Below are 11,418 nucleotides of genomic sequence, written 5' to 3'. Positions count from 1 at the left end.
AGAGAATATACATGGCTCCACAAGTTATATTGTTTACTCATATTGCATAGAAACTCCATTTAGAATGTTCTTCACACCATAACACAAAGAACTATGTGAGTACTACATATATAAATGAATTGCTTGATATTAAAGTTTCTCTTTTAGAAGCTGTGTGCTAAGAATGATATTTAATTGCTAAAACACTTTTAAGAAAGAGATTAACCTTTTATGAATTCAAGGTATCTTTTGAAAGACCAGGGAAATTGTTGGGAGACATTCATAGGCAAGCACTTTCTCATCCTAATTAAGGTTTTGGAAACAGGAGTATAGCATTAGCTATTTTGATAGTTAGCTGTAAACCTTCACATATCCCAATAAGAGGACTCATTGGAATCAAAGAACCCCATATATGTAGATGGACAGGGCCAATAATGATGACAATGCAATTTGATACCAAGTTTATATGTTAGTAGAACTTCTCTTACTAAGAACAATTAATCACAAATATATTTGGCCATTTGTGCTTGTATATCAAGGTTGCTGGTTTATGAAACAACTTTTATGAACTCTTTCTATATTAAAAAAATTCTTGGTTTTATAGTATACCCAAACATCGTTACAAATATAACTAAACATCAAACATACTACGCCAGCAATCATTTGAAAGAAACGAAATGGTCTACACAGTAATTTATATAACCTTAACAACTGTCTGCGTTAACTGTGCAGTGCAAATGTACTAGAAAAGTTAAATGATGATAGCAGTTTGCAACATATATATGTAAAGATTAGAGTGGGAGAAATGAACAAATTAGATTCTAAAAGCTAAAAGATGTGTAGCTTGAAGTCAGCTGGTTAACATTTATATCCATGCCGAGGATGGAATAATACAGTAAAAAAGATTGATAAAAAATGCACAAAGGAGTGCAATGAAAATTATCTAAATGATCTTTCTGTAAAAAAAAACCTGAATGATCTCTATTACGACACACTTTAGAAATAAAGCTTGAACTTATACTAGACAGAAAGATTTGAACTGTTTTTAATCTTTTTTTCTGTTTGATTCAATTCCGGAACAACTATCAAAAGGTTGCTTCCAGGAAAGTTTTAGCTCTTGAAATAATCTGAGAGAAAATTTGCAGAAGAGTAGCAGCTCAACGAAAGTTTGAAACATGGATTATGGAAGACAAACTTTATAGTTTTTTTTTTAACATGAAACTGTATTGTATGAAGTATAAACTTGATAGAATTTCATAATGCTGAATCAAAACAGTGCAAGAAATTTTTAAGTAGCGAACAATAAAAAAAGTACTAACTAAAGCTAAAGAAAATAAAGTACCTGATTCTTTGGGGATTAATAAACTAGGGGGAAGCCAAGGATTAATGCACAATCTAAATCGAAAGAAACAAATCATAACATTTGAAAACAATGCCAAAGAAAAGTTTAAGCATATATTTTCACCATAAAAATCGACGCTGAACTACATCTGTCCTTCCTACTGGCATCAAAATAGCTCTGGCAAAGTTTGCGTACGAGTCTTTCTTAATCCTTTTCCTATATGTACGTTGAGCTGTATCATGATAAAAAAAACTACTATTTTAGTAAACCAACTAAAATCAACTAGTTGGTGCAAAAGCCATTCTCAACCACATGGAGAACTATGATACAATTTCTTCATGGCTAGCGAACGGTCTTTAATTAATGTTGGGTTGGGTACCGGGTCCGCCCATGATGGGCGAGATCCGAACCCGGCCCACCATTTAAGGAGGGGACGGTTTTGGAAACCGATGCCTCCCTTCTTTTTTTGGTGTCTCTCTCATTTTTGAATACACAGGAAGAAAAAGAGGGAAACAGGCAGAAAGAGAATGGATGTGAATGTACACAGTGATTGAATGTGCACAGTGGAAGAAAGAAGAAGAAAATAGTGATATTAGTGAATCGGTGGGCATTTGGTCTGTGGATCATCGTTCTCTCCAATTGAGAGCACGAACTCGTTGAGCAAAGCAAGCATCAAAGATCCTTATTTCCACTTCTGCAATAACGATAAGAAGGTATGTATCGAAATCTCTTCATTGGTATCAGAGCAACAGGTTTTAGATGCTGTTTTTTGCTTGCGGTTATATCCCATTGTTGATTCATGGCCGGAACAAAAGAGGTTCATGGTGGACGCATGCTATGGGGGCTTGTTTATATCCCTAGTGCCGAGGGCAACCCGATGGGCCAAGCCTACTCGGCTTGCCATGGGACAGATTAGGGAGGGCATGGGCTGGGCATGAGCCAGCCCGACATGTTGGGTCTGACCTGCAGCCAGAAGGGCTGCTAATACTCAGGCCCGATTTTGGACCATATGTTGTGGCACACGCCACAGGTCAAGCCTTGGCCCTGCAGCACAGGCCACAGGCCTGCCCAGGACCTGTGGCAGCAATGGCCTTTTTTTTTTACTCCCAACCTGCGGCATATGCCGCAGGCTCAGTCCGGCCGGCCTGACCCGGTTTTGCGGCTCGAGCCGCAGGCTTGTTTGCTCCTGGCCCTGCGGCATAGGCCGCCGGCTTAGCCCGGCCTTGCGGCAAAGGCCGCAGGCCGAGTTCTTGGAACTGCAATGCGGGCTCAAAAAAAAAATTTTTTTGAACCCTAGAAGGGCCAGGGTCCTTGTGGGTCGAGGCATTTTAGCTAATGGTTGGAGCCACGAATGAGTCGGGCATTCATGAATCCATTTTTATTTTATATTATATATATTTTATTCATGTATGTGAATGAATATAATATAATCATATTGATTATACGATAAATTTTTAAGTACTTTGGAAGTACTTACTCTATGTGTTATTTTTTAAACAGTAATAATACAGTTTAGGTAAATATAATTATCTTAGGGAAAGTGGGAGATGATTGTGAACGTAGTGAGCTTTCGATTCCACACCCTGTGAAAATTATATGTTATCTAATCGTGTGATTATGACTGCATATAGATGTGCTAATGATTAGATCATAACATGCTTGAATAACATTTTTTTGCGCATTGCTTTATTCTTATCTAAAAGGACATGGCTGCACCAAGTAAATCAATAATGGACTTAGCACGAATTGAAAAACTGAATGGTGATAATTATGATATATGGCATAGAAAGATTCAGTTTACACTGGAGGAGGCTGAGGCCTTGGAGGCTCTCAACCATACTGTGGAACGACCTGAAATTAGTACTGGGGCACAATCTCGTAAGGATATGGAAACCTATGAGAAATGGAAGCGCATGAATACTGTTGCGCGTGTCACCATGCTATGTTCTATGCAGGATGACATCATGTGCCAATTTGAGCATTATAAGACTGCTCAACAGATGTGGATGGCCCTTAAAGATAAGTTTGGGGGAACATCATCCACAAAACTAAGGAGGCTGACTATCAGGTTCGATTCATACAGAAAGTCTCCTCAGCAAACCATGAGCCAGCATCTCAGGGAGATGACAAACATGATTAGAGAGCTCAATAGTGCAGGGCATACCCTTACAGATGAACAACAGGTCCAGGCTGTGATTCGTTCTCTGCCACACAGTTGGGAACATATGAAAATTAATATGACTCATAACGAAAGTATTAAGACTTTCGATGATATCGCCCGTCATGTAGAACTGAAAAATGATCGCCTTGAAGCGACTCAACAATCTGGCATGAGGGCATATGTGGCAGAAAGTTCGAAAAAGCAAAAATCTTTTAAGAAGAAATTCTATGGACCAAGAAGGTTCAAGAAGGGTAATAAGAAGGGACAAGACAAAAAGCAAGAAAAGAAGCCTTATCAGCGCTCTAGGAAGCATGGAAGCAAGAAAAATAAGGCAAATACAAAATGCTTTAAGTGTGGCAATTTGGGTCACTATGCTTGTGAATGTCATGAGCAGGAGAAGGTACATTCTCTTATGACTCCTGTTTTTTGTACAAATGTTTGTAGTTGTGCACTAATTATTGAATCTAATCCTATGTGGATTGTAGACTCAGGAGCCACTGACCATGTGACCAAAGACCGCACAAACTTCGTCGAATATAGGAAGATGCCATCTGGTTCGAAGTGGTTGTTCCTGGGGAATAACACTAGAGCAGAAGTCAAAGGAATCGGGACTTGCAAATTGGATTTGCGAGGAAGACGATCTCTATTATTATATGATGTTCTGCATGTTCCAGAGATTCGACGAAATTTAATTTCAGTTTCTGCTTTGTCTATGTTAAACTATAAACTTGTGTTTGGGGATGTCAATGTTGACATCATTTGTGGACAAACTTCAGTTGCTTCTGGTTTCTTGATGAATGGTTTCTATGTGTTGGACACAGAACTTATTAATTTGAATGTTAATGATGAATGTTTCTCACTTATTTCAACTGCTAATAATATGGATGTGGATGTATCTGTATGGCATGCTCGGCTTGGACATATAGGGCAAAAGAGAATGGATAGGCTCGCACGAGAGGGTTTTTTGGGATCCCATGCGAAGATTGAAATGCCTATATGTGAGCATTGTCCTGCTGGAAAAGCAACTCGATTACCTTTTGGAAAGGCAATTAGAGCAACCTATCCTCTTCAATTAATTCATTCAGATATATGTGGGCCAATGAATGTGGCAACGAGGCATGGAGCTTCATATTTCATCACTTTTATTGATGATTATACACGATTTAGCCATGTGTATTTAATTACGCATAAATCTGAAGCATTGGATTGCTTTAGATCTTTTATGAACATGGTGGAGAATCAACTTGATCGTAGGATCAAGGCTTTGAGAACAGATCGTGGACGTGAATATCTATCCGAACAATTCAAGGGATTGTGTGATGATAAAGGGATAGATAGACAATTAACTACTCCTCGAACTCCGCAACAAAATGGTGTTGCAGAAAGGAGGAATAGGACCCTCTTAGAGATGGTCAGGTCCATGATGGCGCAGGCAAATTTACCTATTTCCTTTTGAGGTGATTGCTTATTAACTGTCGCTCATGTATTAAATCGTGTACCATCTAAATCTATTTCTTCAACTCCCTATGGATTGTGGAAAGGCAGAAAGCCAGAATTGGCTTATCTCAGACCCTGGGGGTCTGCTGCATATATCCATAATCTTTCCCATCAATATGGAAAATTGGGTCCTAGGGGAAAGAAGTGTATCTTTATAAGATACTGTGAACATTCAAAAGGATATGTATTCTTAGGAGAGAATACTGATGGGAGTATTTCTGAAATAGATTATAGAGATGCCACATTTATTGAAAGTGAATTTCCTAAAAAGGGAGAGATAGAGCGTCACTTTCAGTTCTATGAATTGGATGATGAAGATCAATCTAAAGAGATTGATCATCATGTTTTAGAGACACAAGAGGATGTGTCTATACCACTATTGGATAGTGGGAGTAACACTCAAGTGGATATTGATTTTGATGAAGATCTGACAACTCGAAAGAGTCTGAGGAAGAGAATTCCTCGTCGGAGATTCCAAATCGAAGGGGAAGCCTTTGTGGTTTTGCCCCAAGATGATAATATACCTAAGAGTGTTAGAGATGCTCTATCTTGTCCTAAAAGGAATGAATGGCACAAGGCAATGGAAGAGGAAATGAAATCCATGGCATCCAACGAGGTCTGGGATCTTGTTAATCTTTCAAAAGGAAGAAAACCTATTGGGAGCAAATGGGTTCTCAATATTAAAAGAAATGCTGATGGATCTATCGAGCGATATAAAGCTCATTTGGTTGCTAAAGGATACACACAGATGGCAGAGATAGACTATGATGAAACATTCTCACCTGTGGTCAAATTGACCTCTATTCGCCTTTTGTTAGCCATAGTGTCACATATGGATTTAGAATTACATCAGATGGACGTTAAAACTGCATTCCTTAATGGAAAACTGGATGAAGAAATATATATGGTACAACCCGAGGGATTTGTTACTGCTGGTTTTGAGCGCAAAGTGTGCAAGCTGAAACGATCCATTTATGGATTAAAGCAGTCATCCAGACAGTGGTATTTAAGGTTTCATGAGACCATCATGAGCAATGACTTTGCTATGATTGATGAGGACCACTGTGTTTATCTTAAGCGCCAAGATCCAAAATTTGTGATTCTAACTCTATATGTGGATGATATTTTATTGGCTAGTAATCATTTGGAGTTTCTAAAAACCATTAAAGAATGGTTGTCTCTTCATTTTGAAATGAAAGACATGGGTGAAGCATGCTTTATGCTGGGCATAGAGAAAAAGAGATCGTTCAAAAAGACTTCTTTCTCTTTCACAAGAATCATATATAAAGAAGGTCTTAGAACGATTTCATATGCAAGATTGTAAACCCATAGATACTCCTGTTGCAAAAGGAAATGATTTAAGTCTTAAGATGTGTCCAAAGGAATCTAAAGAAATAGAAGCTATGTCCAAAGTCCCTTACTCCAGTGCAGTAGGCAGCCTTATGTACCTTATGATGTGCACCCGACCTGACATATGTTATGCAGTAGGGTTGGTGAGTAGATATCAAGTTAATCCAGGACAAGACCATTGGAAGGCTGTCAAGAGGATTATGAGATATCTTAAAGGCACATCAGATTCAGTTCTTTGTTACCATGGTGGTAACATGCGTGTGGTAGGCTATACTGACGCAGATTGGGGTGGGGACCCTGATGAGCGTAAGTCTACGTCTGGCTATGTGTTCTTGATGAACAATGGAGCTATATCTTGGTGTAGCAAGAAGCAGACGTGTGTAGCCTTGTCCACAATGGAAGCTGAATTTGTTGCAGGATCGTTCGCAGTGCAGGAATGTGTTTGGTTAAGGAGATTCATCAAACATTTGGGACTCTCTTCTGAAGCAAAACTGTCAGTGACTTTATTCTGTGATAATCAAGCGGCAATTGCGTTTGCTAAGGATCCCAAGTTTCACAATAGAACCAAACATATTGATACGAGATGCAAGTATATGCGCGATATTGTATCTAAAGGCAAGGTTGCCTTGGCATATGTTAATACCCAAGATATGGTGGCAGATCCCTTTACTAAGCCAATCAATAGGGATACTTATGTTAAACATGTAAAATCTATGGGTATTTGTAAGATTTGATATGCTAATGTTATTCATATTTTCTTTCTATTATCATTGTATAGCATGTTGCACATCTATATGAGTATGCTACCAGGTTTGAGATAAATCTTCTCACACGGATTTATCGCCTCAGACGCTGCTTGTGGGCGGGCTCAGATGAGATGTAACAAAATTCAGGATTGTTGAATTAAGAAGCATGTCGGATTTTGGGGATATCATGTGATTATAACTCAAGAGAGTGGGAGTACAATGAGTTATGATATCCGCCATATATACGTATATGGGATGCATCGTCCTAACCGGGTTAGGATGAGGTCTTGTGTATATTTAACTATATGGAGAGACCGACCTTGATATCTAAATATCAAGGGTAACCTGGTTGGCCAGATCTGAGGACTTGGATAGACATTGCATGAGAATGTGCATCCTGAAGAACTCAAGTTAGTTTCTCGGGGAGGAACTGAACTAATAAAAATCTATACGGCAAAGAATTTATGGTGTATGCATACACTCACTGGAGTGAGAAAGTCTTGCCGTAATACGTGAGTCATACCACATATGTCACACCATGACTATAAGTCGACCACAAAAGGAAATGAAGAATGGTCCCTGCTTCTTCATTTGTGTGAGTCCTTAATATATATATAGATATAGATATATATATTTTGATGTCCTTATTGACTTTTAACCTTATTTTAAGGAGAAAGATGAGTGTTGCCACTTTAGCATGTTGCTTAAGGCCATGTATGATTCGGTCTAAAAGAACATGTATGGGAAAGCAACTTATCTTGATTCAAAGAATAAGAGTTGGAAAGGAAGATCATTTGACATTTTCAGATTATGCACATGTTAAAAGCTAGCTTATTTTTCCGCATCCTGGGGATGTTTTGAGTTTATGATGAAACATGTGGCATAATGAAAGGCCTTGTCTAGCATAGCTTAGCACTATAATATGTGCAGAGGGATTCAGTATGCTAGAATATGAAAAATGTATTTGATCTAGGACACAGTGAGCTTCTTACTTGGCTTGTGCAGGTATACCTTGTGTTATCTTATTGTTTGCAGGTTTAGACTATTATGTTACACTAACCGGTACATAATATGTCTCCACTCCCTAAGCTCACGGGTCGCACGGTCCATTTGCCAGTATGAATACCTGATGTTATTCACCATATGAACACCTTTGGTGTTCTTTCTTCTTATCTCTTCCCATCATATACGAGTGGGAGAATGTTGGGTTTGGTACCGGGTCTGCCCATGATGGGCGAGATCCGAACCCGGCCCACCATTTAAGGAGGGAACGGTTTTGGAAACCGATGCCTCCCTTCTTTTTTTGGTGTCTCTCTCATTTTTGAATACACAGGAAGAAAAAGAGGGAAACAGGCAAAAAGAGAATGGCTGTGCACATTGGCTGTGAATGTACACAGTGATTGAATGTGCACAGTGGAAGAAAGAAGAAGAAAACAGTGATATTAGTGAATCGGTGGGCATTTGGTCTGTGGATCATCGTTCTCTCCAAGTGAGTGCACGAACTCGTTGAGCAAAGCAAGCATCAAAGATCCTTATTTCCACTTCCGCAATAACGATAAGAAGGTATGTATCGAAATCTCTTCGATTAATATGACTGGTCTTACACTATACAATTGCACTCGTCCACTCCATCGATTTTCCAATATCACAAAGTTCAATAACAAACAGGAACAAATTTCACGGCTATTGTTATGAAAACAGTGAAGGTTGACTATAATTTCAGAACAAGTTCCAAGAATCAATGATGGCGGCAGAATTTTTTGAATGAAACCATGAATGCATATGTAGGACGAATTTATAAGGAGCATGAGATGGTGCTTCCAATTCATTCAACAGACAAAAAAGAGATGGTGCTTCCAAGCAAGTGCAAAGCCTCAAACCTGTTGCTTATGAAACATAAGTGTTTGATACATTAAAGGAAGAAAATAAAAAAAAACCAGAGAGAGAGAGAGAGAGAGAGAGAGAGAGAGAGAGAGAGATTGTACATGAAATCCACGAAACTGCATGCTAACCTTTGCTGGGGACATACGTTTCTCCTTCAATAATCAAAACTCTCTATCTCCCACTCTCTCTCTTCTCTCCCGCTCCAGGTTGAACACCGCCGATCAAACCTCCTTCCTTCATTCCTTCATTTTCCCTTCTCTACTAAACACCCCATTCAAGAAAACACAGTCTCACATTTGAAAGTCCCGCCAACAACAGATACAAAAAAGCAATAAAGAGAGGTAGAAGGAGAGAAGGAAGAGGGAAAAGAAGACCCTCCTTACCCTTCTCTACTACCACCACCACTACCGTCGAATTCAGAACGGTGGCCGGCCGGAATTGGTGGCCCAGCCGTGTGAGTCGACGGGCAGCTGACAATTGGCCATATTGAGTGGCAAATTGAAGAAGGGCAGCCCCAAGGACGGGTCCGGGAACTGCCCTACACCTGTCGGGATCCCGACCGGCTGGCTGACGGGCGGCGCCTGCATCTGCACTGGCGGTTCCTCCTCCTCCTCGAGTGGCAGCCGCTCGTATGCCACGTTGGTGAACGACGCGGCGAAGACCATGACTGGGCCGGCAGCGACAAGCCGGCCAACGACGTTTCCGCCAACGACCTGGCCCTGGCCCCCGGCGAGGAACACGGTAAGGCTGGTGGCTCCGGGCGGTGCCGGGGGTGGCAGGAACGATCCAGAGAGGGAGAGGATCTCGAAGCGGCCGTGGAGGGTGACGATGGCCCCAGTGGCGGCGGGCTGCCGGAGGGTGACGTTGGTGACGGTGCCACTGCCGCTGAGGATGCAGACGCCGCGCTGCCGATGGCGGGCGTAGTTGGCGGCGCACTCGTAGATGTCGTTGCCGCTGGCCACCTCCAGAATGTGGGATCGGAGGGTGTTGGGGCTCTCCCTGGTGATGATCACCGGCGGCTTCGGCTTGTTCTTTGACCCCGCCGGCCTCCCCCTCGGCCTCCGGCCCACCACGTCGCCGGACCCCGCCGCAGCCACCAACTCCAGCCCTCCTCCGCCGCCGCCGGAACCCATCCGCTCCTCCTCGTCCGCTCCCAGCCGGCCGTTGCTCGCCGCGTGGTTGCTGGCGTCGTCATCTGAGTCGCCGTTGTGTTGCTGATGCAGGTGTAAACCCGGCCTGTGGTGCAGCTGCTGGTGGAGGAACCTCGTTGCCGTGCCGAGATCGAGCCCCGCCATTGATCTCTTCTACATCCAAGGAGGAGATTTTTTTTTCTTTGAAAAAAGAAAACAAACCACGATAATCAAAAGAAAAAGAATATAATAAGAGAAAGAAGAGCAATTGTTTTTATTTTCTCTCTTCTTTTTTAGTGTGGAGAAATATATAAAAGATTGGAAAGAACTCGGGGATTCGAACTCTTCAACTGGTGGTGATGGAGAAGGGTGTTTGTATGTGTAAAGCTTTAGAAAGAAAGAGAAAGAAGAAAGAGAGAGAGAGAGAGAAACAGATGGGCAGGCATCCAACAGCCGTTGAGTCTATAATTATTGTAATGATTAAACTCTCCAATAAGTAAGAGAGAGAGGGTGATGCGGCGGGTGGGACCCATGTTGTCTCTTTGGACGGCCCACTGTCGTCACTGGTGCATTATTGGCTTTGCCTTCTCAAGTTGGGACCTTAAACAAAGGGATCAAATTTGTCTAAAGCTTGGTTAGTGTGTGGTTAGGGTTTCTCCTTGGCCAACCTTATGTGCAGATAAGGTTTCCTTTTCAAAGCCTAACATAGCATATGTGTCCACTGCAAGATCAAACCAAATTAGGTCAAGTCGTCCTTTGTGCAGCAACAAAAAGAATAATTAATTAAGCTTGAGGCTGGCTGGCTGGCTGGATGTGTCATTTAGCTTTGCCCCCTCATGATTCTACCAACATGAACCATCCATCCAATCGAAGACTCGAGTTGCAGACTCGAATCACATCGTTAACATATCTATTTGGCCATGAAGCAAAAATGAACAAAAACAAGACTAAAATATATAACCCTCGGATTTGTTCCTATGAGATGATAACAAGCCTTATTTTATGTGAGCGTGGGCTTCTTTTCGTCTCCATGTAACCATATAAGTCAGTGTCATACCTGTGTGGCCTTCTTTCGTATCCAACGATGAATTGGACTGTTTAACTTTTCTAGTCTACCATGGCTTTTATGGTTTTGTTAACACCATCAGTGTACGTTTTCTTTCACAAGCACTAATTTTATTGCAAAATGAAAAGAGAAAATCAATAACTTGAAAATCCACGAGGGCACTATTACCATATTTTACTGATTAATTTTATTAGTTCTTTAAACTTGTATACTTGATGATGATTATATATGAACCGGGTAGGGACTGCAATCTGAATCCACGA

At 41.1% G+C, this 11,418-nt stretch overlaps 1 pseudogene; it reads right to left on the bottom strand.

Annotated features, from left to right (window-relative positions):
- Positions 1-9,037: 9,037 nt before the first annotated feature.
- LOC149813647 (AT-hook motif nuclear-localized protein 23 pseudogene) lies at positions 9,038-10,254 on the bottom strand (annotated as a pseudogene).
- Positions 10,255-11,418: the final 1,164 nt, after the last annotated feature.

The sequence above is a fragment of the Nuphar pumila genome, chromosome 16 (assembly GCF_984573655.1).
Source record: "Nuphar pumila chromosome 16, dmNupPumi1.hap1.1, whole genome shotgun sequence".
Lineage (NCBI taxonomy): Eukaryota > Viridiplantae > Streptophyta > Magnoliopsida > Nymphaeales > Nymphaeaceae > Nuphar > Nuphar pumila.
This window is presented reverse-complemented; position numbering and strand designations above follow the sequence as displayed.